This window comes from Peromyscus leucopus, chromosome X (genome assembly GCF_004664715.2).
Source record: "Peromyscus leucopus breed LL Stock chromosome X, UCI_PerLeu_2.1, whole genome shotgun sequence".
Classification (NCBI taxonomy): domain Eukaryota; kingdom Metazoa; phylum Chordata; class Mammalia; order Rodentia; family Cricetidae; genus Peromyscus; species Peromyscus leucopus.
In genome coordinates this window covers 16,060,470-16,073,386 of record NC_051083.1, presented here as the reverse complement: position 1 = coordinate 16,073,386, position 12,917 = coordinate 16,060,470, and positions in this window count along the sequence as shown.

The following is a 12,917-nucleotide window of genomic DNA, read 5'->3' as shown; positions in this document are numbered from 1 at the left end:
GATGAGGGCAAGTTCATATTTGGGTTTGTTTATTATTTATTTATTTATTTATTTATTTTGGTTTTTCGAGACAGGGTTTCTCTATGTAGCTTTGCGCCTTTCCTGGAGCTCACTCTATAGACCAGGCTGGCCTCGAACTCACAGAGATCCGCCTGACTCTGCCTCCTGATTTAAAAGGCCATTGTAGTATGTTGGGTGTGGTGATGCACTGCTTTTTAACCCCAGAACTTGGGAGGCAGAGGCAGGAAGATCACTTGGAGTTTGAGGACAACTTGGTCTACATAGGGAATTCCAGAACAGGCAGAGAGAGCTACAGAGTGAGATCCTTTCTTAAAAAAAGGAGAGAGAGAGAGAGATTGCAAGCTGTGAGTGGCTCAGTGTATTAGACTCTGGTTTCCACTCCCAGAATTGTGTGCATTCCCAGTAGTGTGTGTGTGTGTGTGTGTGTGTGTGTGTGTGTGTGTATGTGTATGTACATTTCAATTAATCGAATTTTTTCTACAAGAAATGTTTTATAGACTAGCTTCTGACTTTCCATGTAGCTGAGGTTGGCCTTTGAACTTCTGATCCCAAAGCTCCTACTGTTGGTTAAGCGGCATAATCCTTACACCTACTCCCCAAGTGCTGAGATTACAAGCGAGTGCCACCATGTTTTATGTAGTGATGATAATCAAACCCAGAGCCTCCTGTGCCAAGCAAGCATTCTAATTTTTCGAGACAGGGTTTCTCTGTAGCTTTGGAGCCTGTCCTGGAACTCACTCTGTAGACCAGGCTGGCCTCAAACTCAGAGATCTATCTGCCTCTACCTCCAGAGTGCTGGGATCAAAGGCGTGCGCTGCCACACCTGGCTTCTTTCTTTCTTTTATGTTCCTCCTGTCCTCCCAGCTCTCCTCCCCCACCCTGGAATCCACTCCTCCGTTTGTGTTTAGGAAAGAGCAGGTCTTAATAGTACACATTGAATTTCTCTATTAAGCATATTTCTAGAAACTGGCACAAACTAGACATTCAAGAAGTATGTTTGCTGGGCGTGATGGCACACACATGCAATCCAAAAATTTGGAAAAGAGAGGTAGGAGGATCAGGGGTTCAAGGCCAGCCACAACTACATATTGAGTTAAAGGCTGGTCTGGGCTACATGAAACCCTGTCTCAAAAAGAAAATGTGTTGAAGGAATAAATGGGAGGCTTAATAATGTTTAATCTGATGAAGTGTGTTAGGTCTCAAAGAAACTTGTCCCAGGTTTTGTTTTGTTTTCTGGAGCCTTTAAAAAGCACAATGTGCGTTAACTCACTCAATATTCACAGGCCACCTCTTGGGGGAAGGCACAATTGTTATGCAAATTTTCCTGCAGGGGAGGGTGCCTCACAAACTGCCGAGGGTTCCAAAGTTTGGGAAGGGTGGGCTGAGGCCCGTTTTGTGAGAAAGGGTTTCTAAACTCTAAGGAACCGCTCACATGCCAAGATACAATTCTCCTTTGGGGCTTGAGAGATCACTCCGTAGCTAGAGCACAGGCTGCTCTTCCAGATAGCAGCCCCCTGGCCGCTCACAGGCTTCTGTAACTCCAGCTCTAGGGGATCCAGTGCCCTATTCTGGCCTTCATGAAGGCTAGGCACACACACCGTGCATGGGCAAAGCCCTCACCACATGCAAATGAAATCAGTTCGGATCCTCCTGGTTTCCTTCGCCATCTTCTTCTTACCTCTGTAGTAAGAAGCCCCAAGAGCTGCCCCCTTTACATCACATGAGGTTAAACCTCTAGGCTTCTGCCAGTGGGTACTTGTTACATTGACATCTGATAGTGGTGTTTCTGTCGGTGTGTGTTGGCACAAGCCTTTAATTGGGAGGCAGAGGCAAGAAGATCTCTGTGAGTTCAAGGCCAGGCTGGTCTACAAAGTAAATTTCAGGCCAATTTAGAGCTATACAGGGAAGCCCTGTCTCAAAAAAAAACAGAAAAATAACCATGATTATGTTTCTGTTTCTAATTTATAAGTAGCAAATAGAATGAAAATGTACACTTTTTCTCTAAAACAAAAACAACTCTCTCCCCCCAAAAAAAAACCCCTAAATCATATGTTATTTTCAGGCCCCAACAGAATGAGCTCTCTGGAGTATAATGATTTATTAATTATTTTAATATCATTTAGCATACTGTCCACATTATTAAGTTCTTCCACTGACTTGCACCAATACTTCAAAACTGCTTTATTTTAATCACAGGCTGTCAGAACTGGAGAAAAAGGTGCCCTCAAGGGTGAGTTGCTCTCCTGGGCCTCAGACAAATTAAAAAAAAAAAAAAAAAACAGAACCCTTAATCCAACTTTGTTGGTTGTTCTGGACTGGGCAACTGGTCTAAGGCAAATCCATGGCAGCTGAAAGCAGAACTTCTAAAATCAGTTCTTAGTAATACAGTGAACACCAGGAACCCCCAAGAACTGGATACAGCACCTGGTGCTCCAGCATTACCTCCCTCTCCCAGCCCCCAGGGCCTCCAGGTGGAGAACTGCTTCCTGTTTTGACTTTGCTGGGGTTTTCTGTTTGGTTTGGTTTTGGTTTTGGTTTTTGGTTTTTAAAGACAGAGTATCTCTGTGTAGTTTTGGTGCCTGTCCTGGAACTCTCTCTATACACCAGGCAGGCCTCGAACTCACAGAAATCCACCTGGCTCTGCCTCCCGAGTGCTGGGATTCTGGGGGTGTGCCACCACCGCCTGGCTTGATTTTGCTGTTGTTTTGTTTTTGTTTTTTGTAATAGACTCTTAATACTGTATGGCTCGGCCTGGCCTTAAACTCACAATGTCCTTCTGCCTCAGCCTCCCAATTGTTGGAATGACAGATGTATGCCACCATGCCCAGCTTGTTTTCTGTTTATAGTAATAGATTGCACTTCGTTTCCTTTACCATTGGCCTTCCATAGCTGTGAATTTAACCAATCAAGGATTTAAAATATGTGAAAGATACACAAAGCAAATGAAAACAACACACACACACACACACACACACACACACACACACACACGCACACACACACACATGCCTCTGCTTTCATGTTAAATATGGTGTGAATGAGAATTCCTGGAAAGAAGCTGTCTCCAGAGACCCTTTGACTGGATAAAGCCACAGTGATGTGAACAGGTTGGAATATTACCTTGCCGTGGGCTGGTTTTAGCTCCCGGAGCAGCCATCCCTTGCCCATCTGTGTCAGAACTCACATCCTGTGATTACAAGAATCTCCTGACAGAGCAGACTGCTGGTTTCCACCGGCCTAAATGCTGGGAATGCCACCAGATAGCACTTGGGCCTACAGAAAAGCTTCTCCCGCCTTGCTGTACTTGCCTCTCTGATGTACCCACCAGTGCATTTCAAAGTTGTCTTGATTTATGACTGTCTGTTCTATAAAACTATAAAATTTGATGAAACTGCTTTCACACGGGAACATGGACGTTGGGGATGCCTAAATCTGTGTTCCCAAGCCATAGTCACTCAAAATGGCTCCAGAACAAACTATCTCTTATTCTCTTTAAGATGAGACCTGTGTTTTCCCAGTGATAATGGGCAGATATTTTATTGACTTTGCCCCAAAAGAAAAATAACACTGTAGCAACTATTTACATTGTATCAGGTATCATAGGCAATCTACAAAGGATTTGAAGTACAGTGCAGGATATGAGAAAGGTATATGGAAATGCTATAGCATTTTATGTAAAAGAGACCAACATTTGAGGAGCTGGGTATGTGCTGGAGCAGAGGCAGGGAACTAAACCACTAACAGATACCAAGGGAGGTGTCAAGAATGGTGGTACACACATGTAATCCTAGCATTCAAGAGGCACCTCAGCTATGTAGTGAGTTTCAGACCAGCCAAGGCTACATAGTGAGACTTTGTGACAAGAGAAAAAAAATAAAAAAACAAAGATTGATTGTATTTGGTCCTGATTGCCATGCCTCAAGCCCTGAGTAGGTATGGCAATCAGACATGGGGTATCTTTCACACTCTAGTTCCCACCACATGACTGAGTCCATATTGGAGAACCAGACCTGGGGAGAGGCCAACTGTTGTTTCTTAACAATCAGCTGAGGCTGAGATGAAACATTTACTACTGAGATGTTTGTTGCCTGAGGTCACGAGGAACTTCTGTTTTAGAAGCCCTGAGTCCTGGTGGGCTGTGAAAGGAAAAGTATTGACTCAGGATCCCCCAAGACCAAGTTCTCAGCACAAAGGAGATTTATTTGCCCCAGAGGGACAAAGGGCAGGGGATAAGAGACAAAGACAAGAGATAGAGGACAATGGAGAAGGGGAAGGGAACAAGAGAAAGGGGGCAGGGATGTTTGTCCCAGAGGGACAAAGGACTACCTCTGGATAGACAGGAGACAGATGTGGCCCATGGGAAAATGGTGGTTTATAAAGGGAAAAGGGAAAACCGGTGTTAGGATGAGGTGTTTAATTTTAATTGGGCGTGTTAATTAGGTGAGCCAAATGGGGGCTTTGATTGCTGGACGTCAATACTTTGATAGCTGGACCTTGGTAGTCAGCCTCAGGAGGAGAAAGTGGCCAAATAAGGGAATAGACCTTGGTGGCTAGCTTTGGGAATGTAATCTTATGGTTTTTAACAAGGCAGAGGGAATGGGAGAGAAGGGCAAGGCCTGTCAGAGCCCTGTTTGCCACACCCAGGCTGGCTACAGTCCCTTCAGGGTGAGTGGGGACTGAAAACATCTGTAGAGATAAGAATGACTTGGTGCTGGGCTGAGAATGGAACGCTGTGGTAGAGGGATTGCTTAGGGTTTCAGGGGCCTTAAAGTCCATTTTGAGCAACACACACACACACACACACACACACACACACACACACACCTCAATAGTTTAGTGAGCTAGAAGCAAAACTTGGGGCCATCCAACCTGGTTATAGGTTGGGCTCTGGCTCATGTCATTAGTGTCCTTTCTGGTGAACTCTGAGTACTTCAGATCCCTCTTCTACAGGAAAGAAAATAATAGTAGCTAAGGTCATTGAGATGAACGTAATGTGATGAAGATGAGGGCAAAGTCTGGCAGGTTGTAATTATTTTTAAAATAATAATTATATTATTATATAATTATAAATCATCATCATTATTATTTAAGGCAGTCTTATGTAGTCCGTACTGACTTCAAACTTGCTATGTAATTGAGGATGGCTACCATCTCCTGAGTGTTGAGATCACAAGTATGCGTCAGTCACCAAGCCTGGGTGGGTTATTATTTTTTGTTATTTTTATGAAATATCTGAGCAACGTTCAGTGTTCTCCCAAGCCCTCCCCACCCGCGGCAGTCAGCCCAGTCATGCTCAGCAGGTTAGCAGGAAGATCTCCTTGAGTTTTAGCTCAATCTGGCCACACAGTATGTTTGAAGCCGGCATGGACACTATGTAGTGTGCGACCCCGTCTCGAAAATAAAAACCAGGTCGCCCCACTAGGTTTTCCCTCGCAAGTCTCCGTAGTCTCAGGACGGCATCCACCCTAAGAATTTGGGCTCAGGGAAGGATCCACGCCCAAGCCTGTGACGCCGGCACGGGCCAAACCACTGCGTGTGAACCGAGGGGCGCCCAGGCCTCCGCCTCCGGCCGGAACCGCGGCGGCCCGGACGGAACCACATGGGTGCCAGGCGTGGGGGGAATCGGGAGCGGAGCCGCCGCCCGGGCCGCGCCGCTGCGCCCGGCGGCCATCTTGGGACGTCCCACTGCCGGCGGTGGGGAAAAGGGCGACGCGGCGTCCGGCCGCAAACGGCCCGGTCCGCTGGCCCCGAGACCCCGTCCCGGCCTGCCGCCTGCCTCTCGCCGCTGGCGGACGGCAGTTCCGGGTCGGCGGGACGCCTCTGTCCCAGCCGCCGCGTCCTCCCGCTTCCCTCCCACCCCTGCATCCTTCCGTTTGGAACGGCCCCAGGGCACTCGCGCAGGCCATTGGCTCGGGGGCCGCCTGGTGGGCGCTGATTGGTCCGCGGCCGCATCCGGGGTCTGCGGCTCTCTGAGCCTGCGGGGCGCTGGGAAATAACGTAGCTCCACCCCCAACGCTGCGCCAGCTTCCCGGAACTGCTTCTAGGCATGCGCAGTGGTTGTACCCCCCCCCCCCGCTAGGCCTCATGCTGAAGCCGAGTTTTAAGGACCCTGAGTCGTGGGTTCAAATACCACCTCGGTGTGTAAAATTGATCGGACGTAAAAAGTCAGCACAGGGTAATTGTTTACTGTCAGAGGTTAGTGAGATCCCAACCAGGGCTTAGAGCTTCAGTGATGACTGTTTGAGTTCATCCCCTAAAGCTTTGGTCTCTAAACCTGTTAGAGCAGGCAAATTCACAGTCAGCCTCGGCCAAACAAGTCAATTTATTAACAAACAAACAACCAAACCAAACAAACAAACAAAAACAATCACTGGGCCAGTTTCACAATGGATAACGGGCCAGATTATAGGTTTGACTCCTGGCTGCCTTGATATGTGCAGATTATTTTTAGCCTGGCAGTGGTGGTGCTCGCCTTTAATCCCAGCACAGGGCAGCCAGGGATACACAAAGAAACCCTGTCTCAAAAAAAGAAAAAAAAAAAAAAACCCAAACAGGAAACTGAAATATACCTCCATCTTTGCAGGCAGAAAGATGAACCAAGTTGAAGGAATCTCCAGATCAAATCAGGGGGAAAAACTTTTGACAGTTGTGCAAGCTTTGGATGGTCTTCCTCTGACGGACAAATATGTGTCTATAGCACACACACACACACACACACACACACACACACACACACACACACACACACGGCCTGTTTATGTAGAACATTGAGCCTTGTCCAGGATCCTCAGGAGAAGAATCCTAATACTGTGGAATGATTTGGGAAGTAAAACGTGGACCCCTAATAGCCAAATGTCACCATAACAGTTGTATCAACTATGAAGAGACTGCTTGGATTAAAGGTGTATCTTCCCTCTTCAATGGTTGATGCTTGCCTTGCATGTGTCAAAGCCCTGGGAAAACACACACACACACACACACAGAGAGAGAGAGAGAGAGAGAGAGAGAGAGAGAGAGAGAGAGAGAGAGAGAGAGAGAGAGAGGAGAGTTGGGTTTATGTGTGTCTTTTATTTCTAAGATGTAACCTTTGTTTTTCAGTTCTAGGTTTGAAACAGGGCAGGCATGGGAAATAAGCTCACAGGGACACAGACACTTTTCCTGGAGGTGTGCCTCTCTGTGTGAATAGTGTTTGCGTAGTGGATTCATGGACCCTATGAGGGCTTGTGATTATTTGACTCTACCTGTGCTAGCACAGGGGGCTTCCGACTTTGGCACCCATCAAAGTCCCTTGGGGGGCACTGTCCATCCACATATTGTCTATTTAGAAGGCAGAAGCTGAGTCTGGGAAGCTGTGTCAGTAAAAACTTCCCCCCAAATGCAGATGCAGTCTGCTTGAGGACCCCACTTTGAGGACCACTGGCCTTCTGTCTGGGGTCATCAAATAGCAGCGGACACGTGGAAGTTGGAAGGCATGGAGGCCCTGGACCTTGGGGCTGGGTGGCCAGCGATGCCTTCTTGCAGGCCTTCGGGTCCCAGTATTTGTGGTCTTCCGCACTGAGGCTAGCTTCCTTAATCAATCTGCCCACCTGATCACAGGGACACCTACTGGGTTCTAACAAAGGACAATGCAGCTCGACAAAAGACGCCCTAGGAGGCTCTGCAGCCTGGATCTGTAATGATTTCAAATTGAAAGGAACAAAGCTGCTATCCTCAGGAGCTGCCCTCCTACCGGCAGGCAGCCTGTCTCCAATCCCCCCCCCGCCCCCCGCCCCCCGCCCCCAGCCTGCCTGCTTTCCTGGCATTTTTTTCAGACCCGGAGGGTGGGAAAAGAGAACATCAATTTGAGGAGGGGGTGAAGGCTTGCAAAGCGTTTCCAGTTTCTAGGGCAACACTGCCACCAAGAGTAATCCGTGAGGCATATCCAGCCGTGAGGTCAAAGGAGAAGAAGCGGCAAAACTGCCCCCCCCCGGGGGGGGGCGTGGGGGGGGGCAGTGTGCTGTCAGGCCGTTTCTGGAGCCAGGAAAAGGAGCCAGAAATGATGGAAAGGGACTCGAAGCCACAGGGGACAAATGAAGCCTGGAGCAGTGGCGGAGGGAGGACTATCAGTCTGGACTACATGGAGGGATCTTTTGTAAAAAGAGAAAGAATGAGAAGACAAAAATGGAGGGAGGGAGGGGGAGGAAGGAAAAAAAAGGTAGGCTCATAAGTCAATTTGAAGATTCAAGATTGGACAGAGGACCATCCAGATGGTTCAGCACTTGTCATCTTGCCTGAGTTCAATCCCCAAAACTCACTTGGTGAAAGGAGAGAACAGATAGCCTGCAAGTTGTCCTCTGACCTCCACATGTGTGCTGTGGCACGCACACACTCACAAACAGCAAATACATGCATACATACGTACAAAAAATTTGGGAGAGCCGGGCAGTGGTGGCGCACGGCTTTAATCCCAGCACTCGGGAGGCAGAGGCAGGTGGATCCCTGTGAGTTCGAGGCCAGCCTGGACTACAGAGTGAGTTCCAGGACAGTTAGGACTGTTAACACCGAGAAACCCTGTCTTGAAAGACCAAAAGTAGGGACAGGAGAGATGGCTTAGAAGTTAAAAGCACTGGCTGTTCTTCCAGGCTGCTCTTCCAGAGGTCCTGAGTTCAATTCCCAGCAACCACATGGTGGCTCACAACCATCTGTAATGAGATCTGGTGCCCTCTTCTGGCCTGCAGGCATACATGCAGGCTGAACACTGTATATACAAGAAAGAAAAACTAGCAAGTAAATAGGAATATGGTACAAGGGACCCATAGAGATCTATATTTTTCTAATACAAACAATGCAAGAAGCAAGTAGAATACTGCTCAGCACTTGTGGAAAGATGTATCAAGTTAGTCAGGAAATACATCACTTGGGAGCTGAGCATGGTGGCACAGGACTCTAATTTCAGATACTGGGAGCCATGACAGGACGATCACATGAGCGGAGAAGTTTGAAAGCACACCGGGCAATGCAGTAAGGCTCTGTTTGTTTATTTATTTTATTTTATTTTATTTTGGTTTTTCGAGACAGGGTTTCTCTTATGTAGCTTTGCGCCTTTCCTGGAACTCACTCTGTAGACCAGGCTGGCCTCAAACTCACAGAGATCCACCTGGTTCTGCCTCCTGTGTGCTAGGATTAAAGGCGTGCGCCACCACAGCCTGGCCAAGGCTCTGTTTTGAAAACAACCAACCTCAAAAAAAAAAAATCAAAAAACAAAACAAAAAAACAACCAACCATAATAGAATATAGAGGAGGGGAATAAGGGGGTGGGTCTGGGTGGAGTTAGGAACAGGAGTAGGGGTGAATATAAGCAAAATGCATTGCCTGCATGTATGAAATTCTCAGAGAATTAAAATATTATGTTAAAATGAAAAATAATAAATGATAATATGGAAATGATTCCCACACTAGAGCAGGAAAGGTGTAGTGTGAAGACCGCAGATTCTTCATGCATGAATGCACAGTAAACAAATCTGCAAGTATCTCTTCTCTGCACCTTGCTCTAAATTGTCATCAGGAAAATACACAATCCCATATTGACTCATGATCCTGTAGTATATTTTTTGTTCAGCAGTTCAAGGTGTGAACTGCTTTTACGGAAGACTCAAGTTCAGTTTCCAGCACTCACATCAGGTGGGTCACAACTGTCTGTAACATCACTTACAAGAGATCCAATGCCCTATTCAGGCATCTGTGGTCACACAGAAACACACACACACACACACACACACACACACACACACACACACACACAGTATTGTGGTGGCTTGAACTAAAACAGTCCCCATAAGCTCATAGATTTGAATGCTTAGTCACCATGGAGTGACACTAATTGACAGATTATAAGGATTAGGAGGTATGGTCTTGTTGGAGGAAGTTATGTTACCAGGGGTGGGCTTTGAAGGTTCAAAAGCAGCCTAAGCCAGTCCCAGTCTCTCTCTGCCCTGTGGATCAAGTTGTAACTCTCAGCTTCTCCAGCACCATGTCTGCCTACATGCTGCCATGCATGATGATAACGGCTGCCTGCCATGATGATAACGGACTAAACCTCTGAAACTGTAAGGGAGTCCCCAATGAAATGCTTTCTCTTATAACAGTTGCCTTGGGCTGGAGAGATGGCTCAGAGGTGTAGAGCACTGGTAGCTTTTCCAGAGGTCCTGAGTTCAATTCCCCGCAACCACATGTCAATTCTCACAACCATCTGTAATGAGATCTGGTGCCCTCTTCTGGTCTGTAGAGATACGTGCAGACAGAACAATAAATCTTAAAAACAAAAACAGTTGTCTTGGTCAATGGTGTCTTCACAGCAACAGAACAGTGATTAAGACACAGATTAAGGGTTGGGGATTTAGCTCAGTGGTAAAGCACTTGCCTAGCAAGCGCAAGGCCCTGGGTTAGGTCCTCAGCTCTGAAAAAAAAAAAAAAAGACACAGATTAATCCATCTCTCGGTGTTTGTGATCTCGTATAATCTCCTCCCCAAGTGTAGCCTGGATTCAGTGACTTACTTCTAACAAATATAACATGAGAGACATGATGACATGTTGTAGGGATTCAGCTTGACCTTATTGCAGCCATCTGGAGATATGACCACCTTGACTGGCCCAGAATAATCCTGCCAGTTTCTCCCAAATGGTTTTCCAGCATAATTTAAGTAGGCAAAGCTGTTAGAGCGATACATGTAGCTTCATGACTAGATCTTGGCAGCCTCAACAGCAGGATGGGTTGGATGTCTTTGACATGAGCTTTCGATAAACCAGGTAGAGTCCGGCTTGGACAAAGTCACTGTTGTTTGGATTAATATACTTGTATCTCCTTCTGACTTGGAGAGCGGAGATCCACTGTTTCCCAGGATGGAACTTCTGTCCTTAGGACGCCACTAGATTGTAGCACGTGCGGTCCTAGATTCGCCCCCTCTTTCTTCCGCCTCGCTTCACTTCACCGCCAGTTCAAATACTCCAAGGCTGTGTTGTTCCAGAATAGGGTCACCTGTGCGATTAGTTTACAGAAAAACTGCAGGAGCCAGGTGGAGGTGTCGGTAGTGGCGCACGCCTTTAATCCCAGCACTCAGGAGGCAGAGGCAGGAGGATCTCTATGAGTGTGAGACCAGCCTGGGCTACAGAGTGAGATCCAGGACAGCCAGGGCTACACAGAGAAACTCTGTTTTTTGTTTGTTGTTGTTGTTGTTTTAAAGACTGCAGGGGCTGGGCATGCTGTGCACACCGTAAGGTTGTGAATTTGAGGCCACCCTACTTTACAGAGTAAGACCCTGTCTTAAAACGGGGGGAAAAAAGACAATTATGGCTCCCACCACAAGTGTGCTCTCTCTCTTCCTCTCTTTTCCCTGCTTTCCTCTAGCTCTCTCTCAGGCTTTCTATTACTGTGATAAAATACTGTGGCCAAAGTCAACTTAGGAAGGCAAGTTGTTATTTCACCTTCCAGCTTTTAAGTCCGTTCCTGAGGGAGACCCTGACAGGAACCTGAAGAGATGGACTGACGCTGAGGCCATGGAGCGAGCAAGACTGCTCCCCACCTTGCTCTTCATAGCTTGCTCAGCCTGATTTCTTAGAGTACTTGGGACCACCAGGCCAGCGGTGGCACCACCACAGTGAGCTGCCCCCCCCCAATCAATTTTCAATCGAGAAAATACCCCACAGGCCAATCTAGTGGGTCATTTTCTCAGGCGAGCCTCCCTCGTCCAAGATGGCTCCAGTTTGGGTCAAGTTGACAGGCATGAAACCCAGCCATCATGTTCAGGATTTGGCCTGACGGCTCAGTGTGAAAAACACTTGCCCCATATGCATGAAAAAGGCTGAGTTGAATCCCCAGCTCCCGTGTAAATGATGGGCTGGTGTGGTACCCTTCCTGCCATCCCAGCGATGCATGTGTGGGGTGGGAAAGGGGGAGCCAGAGATGGGGGACTCCTCAGGGCAAGCTAGCTAGCCAAACTAGTGAAACTGGTGAGCTCTGAGTTCAAATGAGAGTCCCTGACCCAATATATTAAGAAGAGAGTGGGCCTGGAGAGATGGCTCAGGGCCTAAGAGCATTGACTGCTCTTCCAGAGGACCTGGGTTCAATTCCCAGCAACCACATGGTGGCTCACAACCATCTGTAAGGAGATCTGGCGCCCTCTTCTGGCCTGCAGGGATACATGCAGGAAGAACACTGTATACATAATAAAATAAATAAATCTTTAAAAAAAAAGAAGAGAGTAATAAAAGAAGACATTAGACATGCACTTACACACAGGTGAGCATACATAGCCCGGCGGCGGTGGTGGTGCTCGCCTTTAATCCCAGCACAGGGCAGCCAGGGATACACAAAGAAACCCTGTCTCAAAAAAAGAAAAAAAAAAACCCAAACAGGGAACTGAAATATACCTCCATCTTTGCAGGCAGAAAGATGAACCAAGTTGAAGGAATCTCCAGATCAAATCAGGGGAAAAAAACTTTTTTTTAAAAAAAGATTTATTTATTTATTTATTTATTTATTTATTTATTATACAGTGTAATGTCTGCACACACCCCTGCAGGCCAGAAGAGGGCACCAGATCTCACTACAGATGGTCGTGAGCCACCATGTGGTTGCTGGGAATTGAACTCAGGACCTTTGGAAGAACAAGCAGTGTTCTTAACCTCTGAGCCATCTCTCCAGCCCCCATGGGAAAAAACTTTTGACAATTGTGCAAGCTTTGGATGGTCTTCCTCTGACGGACAAATATGTGTCTATAGTACACACACGCACACACACAGTCCAGGTTACCCTGTTAGAACAGTCAAAAGAGACCTGGAGGATAAAGGCTGTATGTATACATACAGAAAATTTAAATCTACATTTTGTATATGAGAGAGAATATGTGATATCTGACTTA